This window comes from Mus caroli, chromosome 4 (assembly GCF_900094665.2).
Source record: "Mus caroli chromosome 4, CAROLI_EIJ_v1.1, whole genome shotgun sequence".
NCBI classification, from domain to species: Eukaryota; Metazoa; Chordata; class Mammalia; order Rodentia; family Muridae; genus Mus; species Mus caroli.
Window position 1 is genome coordinate 43969604 of NC_034573.1, and position 13177 is coordinate 43982780.

Below are 13177 nucleotides of genomic sequence, written 5' to 3' on the forward strand. Positions count from 1 at the left end.
GAACGCCAGGGCCAAAAAAATGGGAATGGGTGGGTAGGGAATTGGGGGGGGGTATGGGGGCCTTTTGGGATAGCATTGGAAATGTAATTGAGGAAAATATGCAATAAAAAGTATTAAAAATATTTAAAAAAAAGTGATACTCAGCTGACACAGTTACAAAAGGAATGTCTGTGTATAGGATAAATAAAAACATGATTAAAAATAAGATGCCCATAAGAGTGGATTAATAAAAATCTGTATTCCTCTATGGACACCTAGGCCTACAGAGACTTTTATAAGTTACATTTTTAAAACATAATTTTAGAGCAGCTTGGATACAAGGTATTCATCTTTGACTGTATTTTTAACTAGAAATATTTACAACTATTTTCTCATTATTTTTCTAGTTGTTCTTCCTTCATTATAACTGCTTCAAATGCTGACAATGTTTTTGACTCTTAACAATTCGTATGAGGTACCAATGAATTATGGTCTAAAAGAAAACAATCCTAGTTATTGTTTTGTTCTTTTTTTCATTGATTTCATGTTCATTTATATTCCATGCTCACATAATGTTGTACACATGGCAAAATTGATTTTGATTGACATTTTATAATTCATTTCTTATAAATGTACTTACTATACTAGATTTCTGAACTTTTTACTGTAAGGCCTATGACTCAAATAGTAAACCTAAGCTAAATTCAGGGAATATATTGAGTATTGGGAAGATTTATGCTTGACCTTTGGTTGCTCCCTTGTGTTCTGTGCTTGCCATGGCTGACCTGGTCAAGGGAGAGATGTTAGCTGATAAAGCATACAGACACCTTACTGAATGCAATCCATCATTATTTTCCAACAGAAATTTGTTTTCAGATTGTTTTTCCCTTTTCTGTGGATTTAAGGTTTACTACATGAAAATAATCTGAATGGCAATGCTTATTTCATATAAAAGGATCATTCTGTGTAATGGAAATGCAAAATTAAAATTCTGTATAACATGGCCCAATATGTAACGTTGGACTTGCTATTTGAAAAAATGCAAAATTCATAAAATAAAAAATAATTTAGAAAATGGTCAGTATTAACCTACTAGATGAAAGTTAGTTTAGAAAATGTGAACCTTAAAAGTACTTTTATTCCTGTGAAAGCATTTGCTAAATCTCTTTAGACCAGTGGTTCTCACAACCTCTTTGGTGGTCACTTATCAGATGTCCAGAATATCACATATTTATATTACTATTCATAATAGTAGCAAAATTTTTAGTTATGATGTAGTGGCCAACCAGGATCTGTAAAAGCTGCCCCATAACCTAGCTTGAGGCAAATGAGGTTAATCAGCAAAGTCTCCCAAATCCCCAGAGCTGACTAATCACAAAGGCACCCATACCCCTGGAGATAGAAGCAACCAATCAAGGGGGAGAAAGGTAAAAGTCACTCATTCCTTCCCTAACAGGCTTTAAATTGACCCTGCAAAGTCCACACCTCTGTCTTCTGCCCTGACTTATGGTTGACTTTTGTATGCAGGCTCTCTGCAGAATAAATGCTCTTTGCTGTTGCATATTATTTAAGTATAGGGTATCATTTTTTATGAAACATTGTTACATTTGTACATTTTTTTGATGTAACTATAATTTTAAGGTTGAGAGGGGGTCACCAAAAAGAGAAACTATAAAGGACTGCAACATTGAGAAGGGTGACAGACAATTCACTTAGCACATTGCCTAAATAAATAAAAGGCATTATATTTAAAATTATTTAGAAAATCTAAACTAGTAATAACTCCTTCTGATTTTGAAAACAATTCACAAACCTTTAAAATTATAGAAACAAAGACATAGCTGTGGTAGAAACCTAAGGGTTCTTTGGAAAGTCGGTTGGATGGTGTTTTGCTGGTGCGAACACATGAAGGAGTGTTTTCCTGATGTGGACACAGATGAAAGACTAAGGCAGACTCATGAAGGAACGTTTCACTGAAGCAGACACAAGGGAAAGGATGTTCTGCTACAGCAAGCACGTGCAAGGACAAGTGATGAAGGATTCTTCACTAATGACACACATGTATTGGTCCACCTTGCATTGTGCACTCGAGCTGCATTTATCCATACTTCATAGAGAGAAACACACTTCTGGTGGTGTGCGGCAGTTTCTTGCTGCTTCTGCATACTCAGGATGATTGTTAGAGTGACGTCAGCTGAGGCAGACACATGCTGATGCAAGACCCATAGAGGATACATGATGCATGGAGGGAGTATAAATAGAACTTGATGGCCATTGATGAAGGCTGAGCTGGGTTTGCGTATACAGCTTGCTGTACAATGCTTCCTGGCCTCGAGTCTTCATTGATCTTTGCTTCCCTGAAAGAGGCACAGCAGAGAACTCTTTTCCTGGAGTTTCTGCTGGCCCTGGCCCCTCCTGCTGACTCATGCTGAGGCTGAGGCTGAGGCCTGGATGTCTCTGCCACTACTGTTGATCCTGTTTGCTATCCTGACTCTAGTGAACCAGACTGCTGGTGTATCCATGACATGATTGATCTGCCATTGTTAATGTGTGAACTGAACTCCTGATTTCTAGACAACACAGACAGGAGTTGCTCCAAAGAACCTTGAAAAACAGTTTCACTTCCCTGGTACTCTTTCTTTCACACTACATCTTGTGGGTGGTGAGCTACAAGGGAAGTTAAAGCATTCAAGAACATCACTAAAAATAGACCTTGAAAGAAATTAAAGTTACACACAGCTGTGTTATTTAATTTGAAATTTACAAACCAATGGGAGAAAGCCTACTTTTTCCCAATAAACTTTTCTCAGTTTTGACTTGTGTATTTGTAGCTGTTGAATAAATTACAGATTGACAATTAGAGAATGTTTATAATATACACAAACAATTTGTGTATATAAAATTTTTTGTTTTACTCTATTAGTTTTAGAGTTATAGTTTTCTTTAATATAACCTTTTACTTGTTCTCTTTTAGGTGACATGATTATATTTTGCTTATCGTTTTTCCTTTTTCCTCAGTGTGTTTGTTCTTACAATTCTTCATGAGAAGTGTATCTAGCTAGCATTTGCTTCTGGGTGGTACATATAGTCTAGGGTATAAAGGCAGTTTTCTCATTATTAGAAAAGCTGAATGTAGTCTTTGTAATTCTGCCCATTACTTTGTAGTTTTGCTGCACCTTCAGGCTTACTAAAGTATTCAAAACTTTTAAAAATGCTGCATCAAAATAAGTTATCTTCACTTAAAACTTGGAAAGAATCACACTCACTTTTCAAAGTTTTTGAACTTTTATTATTTTAGAAATAGTATCATAGTTCAGGTTTGTGGTGCTGTGGAGATGGCACAGATGTATCCTATTGTGACACTTAGGTCATGTTCGACTAAAAAATATCTCAGGTATGAAAAATTCTAAAAGGTAGAGAGGGAGAGAAAGAAGAAGGCCACCTGTTATACTGAGACCTAAAGAATAAAAGAGTAGTGATCCCTCTGGCCTTCTTTTTTTCCTCCTTAAATAGTCTAGACTTGGAGCTGAGAAATTCAGCCATCCATGAATCCCAAAGGTGAGATGAAAGATTAAAGCTCCAACAAAATCATGTTCTCTATAGCTAGTGAATCAGTAACAACTTAGCCTCAAAGAAAACCTTTTAGAAAATACCCATTGTACTCAAGCTTGGTCCCAAATCAAACGAGAACAACAAACTTTATACCTTCCTTAACCATTCTATCAGATGGGCATCTGTGCTTACATACCTCAGAAGTAATGAGACACCCAAACATCTCCCAGTACAATGATGTTATAGAAAGGCAAAAGTCCAGGGTGGCTTACCAGGAATCCTACGGATACTCACAGTGTTCATTATTACCACCAGTAACAAAGCCTGCCTCATCAGGCAATTAAACTGTCACTTACTGTACTGCTGTGATGAGGAGTTCTGATGAAAGCTTAAGATCACAGGTAAGAATCCAAATTCCATTCCCTTACTTGTATGGGGCCTAAGAAGTTAGCTATACTTGAAGTTTAAACAAGATCTAAAGCCTCATAATATACAATAAAATATACCCATGTCTCAACATGAGGGGAAAATTCCAGTCAATAGATAATAATTATATGATGAATAGGTGTTAGAATTAACTATGAAGATTTTAAATAATCATGATAAAATTGTTTCAGTGAGCTATTATAAAAGCACTTGACGCACCAGAAAGCAGAGAGCCTTAGCAAAGAAACAGCATGTCTCAGAAAAATCACATAGAAAATTTAAAGCCTCCAAGATGAAAACATCACACTAAACAGTTCGGATGATGGGCTCAGCAGCAGAGACAACTGACCTTCCTCAGTCTGAGCAGTGGATGAGGAGCAGCAGCATGAGGAGAACTAGGCAAGCCTTAGAGCTGGGAGATGAGACTAAGGTTCATAGTTTCAGAATTCCAGAAGGAGGGAAGAAAAAAAGAAGATCAAAAAGTCATTTAGAAAAATGTGCTTAAATAAAAAACAAAAGTCCGCGGCGGGGCTTGCATTCCTCTTTCCGCCATCTTGGTGCCTGTGGAGGCCTGCTGGGAACAGGACTTCTAACAGCAAGTATGTTTGGAAGGCTGTGGTGCAAGGACATTTTTGCTGGCTACAAGCGAGGTCTCCGGAACCAAAGAGAGCACACGGCTCTTCTTAAAATTGAAGGCGTTTATGCCTGAGATGAAACGGAGTTCTACTTAGGCAAGAGATGTGCTTATGTGTATAAAGCAAAAAACAATACAGTGACTCCTGGAGGTAAACCAAACAAAACCAGAGTGATCTGAGGAAAAGTAACTTGGGCCCACAGAAACAGTGGTATGGTTGGTGCCAAATTCCGAAGCAACCTTCCTGCAAAGGCCATTGGACACAGAATCCGTGTGATGCTGTACCCATCCCGGATTTAAACTAATGGAGAGTAAATAAATAAAAGTAAAAACAAACAAACAAACAAACAAACAAACAAAAAAACCAAAAGTCCTTAAATTTGGCAAGAGACAACCCACAAAATAAGAAGTGAGTTAAGAACATATAAGATGAATTTAGAGCTGGAGAGGCAGCTCAGTGGTGAAGAGCACTGGCTGATCTTCCAGAGGCCCTTAGTTCAATTCCCATGGTGGCTCACAACCATCTATAATGGACATTTGATGCCCTCTTCTGGTGTGTCTGAAGATAGCAACAGTGTACCCACATACATTAAATAAATAAATCTTCAAAATAATGAATTTAAAGAAATAGCTCTCAAAGCAGAGTAATTAAACCTCTAACAACAACAACAACAACAAAAGGGTAAGGGGGGAGGGTGAAATACTATCCAGATACTTAGATTTGTAAGAAGTGAAAAAATTTATATGAGTGAGTTCCAATCTTTAGCAAATTCAAGACACCAAAATGGGAAGGGTTGTGCCACTGTAAGAATTGAATACTTTTCTGATCCTTTGTTGTTTGAGGAGAAGTGTTCTACTATAGTGTAGGCTGACTTGCAGCTTGCAGTAATCTACCTGCTTTGGCCTCCTGAGGACTGAGCTTACAGGTGTAATCTCACTGGACACATTTCTAATGTGTCACTAACTTGACCCAAGGCTTTGCACATACTACACCAGGCTTCAGTTTTTCTTTTTTTTAACATGTTAGCTCCAGCATTCCTGTTTATGTTTTGTCTGGATGACCTGTCCATTGGTAAGAGCTGGGTAGTGAAGTTTCCCCCTATCAGTGTGTGAGGGTCAATTTTGAGATTTAAGTTGTACTGGTGTTTCTTTTGCCAACTTGGGTGCCCTTATGTTTGGAGCATAGTTGTTAAAATTTGAAATATCATCTTGGTGGATTTTACTTTGATGAACATGTAGTTTCCTTCCCTATCTTTTTTTATTACTTTTGTGTTGAGATGTATTTATTAGATATTAAAATAGCTGCAACAGATTGTTTCTTAGAAACACTTCCTTGGAACATTTTTTCCAAATTTTTACCCTAAGATAATATCTATCCTTGAATTTAACTCATGTTTCTGGATACAATAGAAGGATGGATTCTGTTTTCACATTCATTCTGTTGTCTGTCTTTTATTGGGGCTTTGAGACCATTGATATTAAGAAATATCATTGGTCAATGAATGTTGATTGCTGTTATTTTAGTAACGGTGGTGGTACTACTGGTAGTGGTGTACATTCCTATATACTTTGGTCACTTGAATCCTTTGCTTGAGATAATTATGGGGAAGGTAGAAGGGGACTAAACATGGCTTCAGTTTTTGCCTTAACAGATCTGTCTATGCCCTGATAAGCCATTCCTTCTGAGGTGCCAATCTGTTCTCTCCATGGTAAACTGCAGATTTCTCCTCAAAGTGCTCTTTGAGAAGACAGTTATATGTGCTCACTTTCTTACCATTGACTTTATCTCCTAATCTATACTTATTTATTTGGTAGTGATGGTTTCACTAGATTATGTAGTTCTTTATTGTGCTTAAACTTGAGGAATGGCGTACACATTTTTTCCCATGGAAGTTTTTTCTTTCCTAGGTAATGTCTGGATTGCTTGTATCTAGGTATGATAAGGTATATTATACCTTCTTTTAAATACATGTTTTCTTCTTCTAGTTTCTTAAAATAGTGTTTCATGTAGTCAAGCCTTGCCTCAAACTTTTTATGTATCCAAGGATTGCCTGAATTCCTGATCTGACATTTGTACCTTTACGAGTGTAGAAATTATAAACACTACACCTCTTAAAATTAGGTTTAATAAGTTATGACAGAAGGTAAATGTAAAACAGAAGTTTTAAGATTAGTCAATCTGTGAGTATGACCAAAATTAAATTATGTATTGTAAAATTATTTAATTATATAATGAGTTTAATTGTAATATCTAAAACAAAATCCTGAAAAACTTTAAATAAAATGTTTGTTAATTTTATCTTCTATTATTTTATTATGTTAACTATAGAACTTATTTATTTTTTGGTAATCTTATAGGTAAATTGATCTCAAACTATTTGGGACTGGAGAGATGGCTCAGTAGTAAAGAACATATAATGCTTTTTCAGAAGACATCAGGTATAAGCTGAGACCTCACATTGGCTGCCTCAAAAAATAGCCTGTAACTACAGCTCCAGCAGATGTAACATCCTGTAACAACCTCTTTGGGGCTCTCCAGACACCTGCACTTACGTGTACATACCCACACACAACATATAAACATACACATTAATAGTCCTAACCAGCAGTGATGCCTATGAATCATAGCACTCTCCAGCACAGCAAGATATTACGAAGGTGCAATAGTAGAACTCATATCTTTGTGGTCTCCAACATTTCTCTAGCTGGACTTAAGGCTTATACTGAACAGCAAGGAAATCATGCCTGATATAAGATATCTAGTTAAGTACCTAGTGCTAATGAGGCCCTATATCTCTAAGTATAGTTCTTAACTATATTCTAAATAGTTGTACTTATAGCTACAGAAAAATGTATCTCTCTCCCATCGTCAAAGACGTTTCTCTTTGCAACAGACAAAGACCATTACAGAAAGCCACAACTGTTCAAAATTCCTTTGAGGACTTATATGGGATTCCAAGCCCCAACAGATACATTCACAGGAATATCACAAAAGGGAGATAGAAAGATTGTAAAAGATCAGGAAATCAGCTGCAAGATCTTGTCTCCTAGAAATGATCAGGCAGATCTCATACCTCAACAATATGGCTGACTAAACAAGATCTGAACAATGACAACATGACTACAAGAAGGGGAAAATCTCTTAGGGCCCATACCTAGAATTATAAGGAACTACAAAAAATTATTAACTGCTGAGAGCAGAAAAATTAATCTTCCCTAGAGATAAGTCTCCTAATTCATTATTCAACACCAGACAGCCCTGAAATCATAAGTATAACTAAGTCAATTTTGCAGTTTATAGTTATACATTTATGTACAAACATCTCTCTCTCTCTCTCTCTCTCTCTCTCTCTCTCTCTCTCTCTCTCTCTTTCTCCTGTGTGAATGTTGTAACAATATATGATGGATAGTTTTATGTCAACTTGGTATAAGCTAAAGTCATTTGAGAGGAAGAAACATTGATTAAGAAAATGTCTCTATAAGATTAGGCTGTAGACAAGGCTGTTGGGCATTTTTGTAATTAGTGAATAACTGAAGAAGGCTTTGTTCCTTGTAGATGGTTTCATCTCTGAGCTGATGGTTCTGAGTGCTATAAGAAAGCAGGCTGAACAAAACATGCAGAGAAAGCCAATAAGCAGCGTCTTTTTTGGAGGGAGGGGGTTTCGAGACAGGTTTTCTCTATATAGACCTGGAACTCACTTTGTAGACCAGGCTGGCCTCAAACTCAGAAATCCACCTGCCTCTGCCTCCTGAGTGCTGGGATTAAAGGCGTGTGCCACCACGCCAGGCTAATAAGCAGCATCTTATCAGCTGGTCTCTTTCTTCATCAGCTCTTACCTCCAGGTTTCTGCCCATTTTGAGTTTCTTTCCTTAGTTCTTCCTTTGATGATGGACATTGATACAGAAGTGCAAACTGAGATTAAACCCTTTCCTTCCCAAGTTGATTTGGTCATGGCATTTTGTCACAGCAATAGAGCCTCAAATTAAGAAAAATAATAAAAGAACAAGAGGCCAAGGTTTGAAAGGAAGAAAGGTAAGACATAGAAAGTATTTCCAGGCCAGGCATGGTGGCGCACGCCTTTAATCCCAGCACTCGAGAGGCAGAGGCAGGCAGATTTCTTTTTTTTCCCCTACATTTTTTTTATTAGATATTTTCTTCATTTACATTTCAAATGCTATCCCAAAAGTCCCATATACCCTCCCCTGACCAGCTCCCCTACTCATTCACTAGCACTTCTTGGCCCTGGCATTCCCCTGTACTGGGGCATATAAAGTTTGCTAGACCAAGAGGCCTCTCTTCCCAATGATGGCCATCTAGGCCATCTTCTGCTACATATGCAGCTAGAGACACGGGCTCTGCGGGTAATGATTAGTTCATATTGTTGTTCCACCTATAGGGTTGCAGATCCTTTCAGCTCTTGGGTACTTTCTCTAGCTCCTATATTGGGGGCCCTGTGTTCCATCCTATAGATGACTGTGAGCATCCACTTCTGTATTTGACAGGCACTGGCAAAGCCTCACATGAGATAGCTATACCATGGTCCCTTCAGCAAAATCTTGCTGGCATATGCAATAAATAGTGTCTGTGTTTGGTGGCTGATTATGGGATGGACCCCCGGGTGGGGCAGTCTCTAGATGGTCCATCCTTTCGTCTTAGCTCCAAACTTTGTCTCTGTAACTCCTTTCATGGATTTTTTGTTCTGTATTCTAGAGAGGAATGAAGTATCCACACGTTGGTATTCCTTCTTGATTTTCTTGTGTTTTGGAAGTTGTAACTTGGGTATTCTAGGTTTCTGGGCTAATATCCACTTATCAGTGAGTGCATATCAAGTGACTTCTTTTGTGATTGAGTTATCTCACTCAGGATGATATCCTCCAGATACATCCATTTGTCCAAGAATTTCATAAATTCATTCTTTTTAATAGTTGAGTAGTACTCCATTGTGTAAATATACCACATTTTCTGTATCCATTTCTGTTGAGGGACATCTGGGTTCTTTCCAGCTTCTGGCTATTATAAATAGGGCTGCTATGAACATAGTGGAACATGTGTTCTTATTACCAGTTGGAACACCTTCTGGATATATGCCCAGGAGAGGTATTGCTGGATCTAGTGGTAGTATTATGTCTAGTTTTCTGAGGAACCACCAGACTTATTTCAAGAGTAGTTGTTCTAGCTTGCAATCTTACCAGCAAAGGAGTTTTCCTCTTTCTCCACATCTTCTTCAGCATCTGCTTTCACCTGAATTTTTGATCCTAGCCATTCTGACTGGTGTGAGTTGGAATCTCAGGGTTGTTTTGATTTGCATTTCCCTGATGATTAAGGATGATTTTTTTCAAGTGCTTCTCAGCCTTTGGTATTCCTCAGTTGAGAATTATTTGTTTAGCTCTGTACCCCATTTTTTAATGGGGTTATTTTTATTTCTGGAGTTCGGCTTCTTGAGCTCTTTGTATATATTGGATATTAGTCCCCTATCAGATTTAGGATTGGTAAAAATTCTTTCCCAATCTGTTGGTGGCCTTTTGTCGTATTAACAGTATCTTTTGCCATACAGAAGCTTTGCAATTTTATGAGGTCCCATTTGTTGATTCTTGATCTTACAGCACGGGCCATTTGCTGTTCTGTATAGGAATTTTTCCCCTGTGGCAGGCGGATTTCTGAGTTCGAGGCCAGCCTGGTCTACAGAGTGAGTTCCAGGACAGCCAGGACTACGCAGAGAAACCCTGTCTTGAAAAAACAAACAAACAAACAAACAAACAAATATAAAGTATTTGCAGAAAGGAACAGGAAAGTTTAGAGGGAGAGGAGGAAGAGAATGATGTAATTATATTTTAATTACAATTTAATTATGTGAAACAGAAAGTATGATCCTTTTGTCAATTGGTTTTCTAAAATTTTTTTATTGGCTTCTTGTAAATTTCACATCATGTATCCCAATCCCTCTCTTCTCCTCTTCCCCTCTGTCTCATCCTTTACCCCTGCAACCTCCCTCACAACAACAACAAAACAATCTCATTGTGGAAGCTGTAGGGCGTCACAGTGTATCCTATAGTATGCCTCCTTGTCTATAGTTTTTTGCTTGCAAATGTTCTCCACAATGACCCTTTGGTCTGGTGCAAGGCCTCAGTTGTCTGCCACTCTATCCATACTGGAACCTCACTAGTACTCCTCTCCAACATTCTGTTGTTACCCTGTGCCAAGGAGATCCTACAGCCTTGGATCTGTAAGACTGGCACTTTCATGCACTCCAACAGTTCATTGATGGGACAGATGTGGAGGGCCAGTTCAAAATCCTGGATCTGGGCCTGAGAGGTATCTTAGCTGGTCAGACTCTCCTGCTCTCATTCCCTTGGGGCCAGCTTACCAGCAAACCCTACCACCAGGGTCAACTCTATCCTGTTGCTCAGGCTAAGTGCAGTGCCCACTCTCCAGAGTGTTACAGCTGGTGAGGGACAATAGCCAGTTCTTCTACTCTCATGACCTCAGACCAGCTCTGCCACCTTCCAAAGATGGTGAGGGGCAAGGGAGGCAGAAGAGGATGATGATTTAAATTAAAAAGAAAATATGACCTTTAGGAAGAGTTTTGTATATATTTAAATTTTTAAAATGTCAGAATCTGCAATTAATGATTTGGATTAATGGATTTTGAAACTTCCTCTTAATGCATTAGTGTAGGTTAGTGTGTGCATGTTTTACTGTAATAGTTTCACTGAGATAATAACTCACATATCATATAATTCATCTAGTTAAATGCAAGATTCAGTGGTCTTTTATAATTGGTTTCTTTCATGTTTTCAAGGCTCACTCCACAGTGTCTCATGTACAAATACATCATTTTGAATGAAGTTTTAAGGAACTATGTGTTTTAATTAAGCTAAAATATTTTGAAGAAAAAAAAAAAAGATGTGCAGTGGTTAAGACCATCAACTGTTTTGAACATACTTTTATGATTTGTAAATAAAGTTGTGATAGAAAAACTTAATATATTTTTGAGACAGGGTCTCCATATGAAAGCAAGGCTGACATGCCATTCTGCTTCAGCCTTCTGAATGCTGGATATGGTGGAGGCTATTATATACAGCTAGCAGGCTAACAGTTTTACTAAGTTTATGAATTAATGGCAACTAAGAAACTATTCTTTCTTTCTAGAACAATAAATGTGATCCACCAAGACAATAAAGATAACTCTTGCCAATCAAAGAACCAAAAGACATGAGGATAAATGAAAACTTACCAAAACACACCCAAAAGTGTTCTAATGCCTACTTTTAAGAGTGGCCTGCCAGAAAACCAATTTTCCCTGATGGATACTGTGAAGAAAACCAGAATTTTCACAGCAAGGCTCCTGTGCCTGGATGGCCATTACATTTTTTTTCCATTTCACACTCTCTGGGAACACAAAGGGCAGAGCCAGCTGTGTGGAATAGAAGAGCCACTGTGAGGTCAGGGAAATGCAATTCAGACTAAGCAAACAGCCTTCCAAACAGTGTGTGGGGCCTTCTTAAGCAGGTCTCTAATACAAGAGTGGCTATTTCAAAGAAAAATCAAGGCTGTGTATGTGTTTTAAAGTGTATGTTTTAAGGAAGCAAAAGTTACTGTCAAATAAGTCTTGGCAGAAGCTTGCCTAGCTCCAATTATTCTGCCATTTACCAGAATATTTCATTTTTCTGAGCAGTTCTGGGGCTTCTTTCCTGTGAGCTACCTGAATGCTTGGGTCACTCTTTGTTATCTGTTTGTGTAAGAGTTGCAGAAGCTTAAAGGGAATGCTAATTTGCATATGTACTCAATGACTTTTGTCAAGAATGGTTTCAAATCACATTTACACATTGGGGATACTAAGAATACTAAGAAGGAAAAGCATTTTAGAGCATTATAGCATCTATTTCTTCCTTAGCAAAAAGCTTGTTCAGTGGGAATTACTAAATGCCCTGGTTTTATAAAACCTAGATTTAAACAGCTTTAACTTCTGAGTAGTTTCTTTAAAACTGTGTAAAGTTTAGGAACTACAAGCAGACATATTTTAAAAAATAATGCTTATATTAATTTGTTGAGATTTTCTACAATGTACTTTGATCACATTCATATTGCCTTATATTTCCCCAGTGATCTATTCTTCTGCCCTCAATCTATACTCACCTGACTTAGAGTTTTCTTCTTCTTTGCCTTAAAATACAGTAAGTCCAATGCATGTTGCCCAGCTACTGAGAGTGAAGCCTACCTTTGAGTGAGGTTGATTTACTAGAGATCACAGCTATCAAATGGCAGTAATGCCTCAGCTAATGGTTAGATTTCATGACTACCTTCATCACTCCACCCTGAGATTTTTGTCTGGCTTGGTCTTGTCCAGGTCTTGTGCATTCTGTCACAATAACTGTGAGTTCATATGTAAATGCCCTGTTGTGTACAGAAAGAAAACACTATTTCCTTTAAGTTATCACCTGCTTCTTATTTTAACAAGCTTTCTGTCCCCCTCTTCCTTGAAGATCCTTGAGCTATGGAGACAAATGATATATATGTCCTAATAGGGCCAAACCCTCCATGTTTTCCTTTATCCATCATCTATACACAGACAATTGAGCAAGTCT

General features: G+C 37.8%; 1 pseudogene; it reads left to right on the plus strand.

Moving 5' to 3' along the window:
- The first annotated feature begins 4546 nt into the window (after positions 1–4546).
- LOC110293797 lies at positions 4547–4919 on the plus strand (annotated as a pseudogene).
- The last annotated feature ends 8258 nt before the right edge of the window (positions 4920–13177 follow it).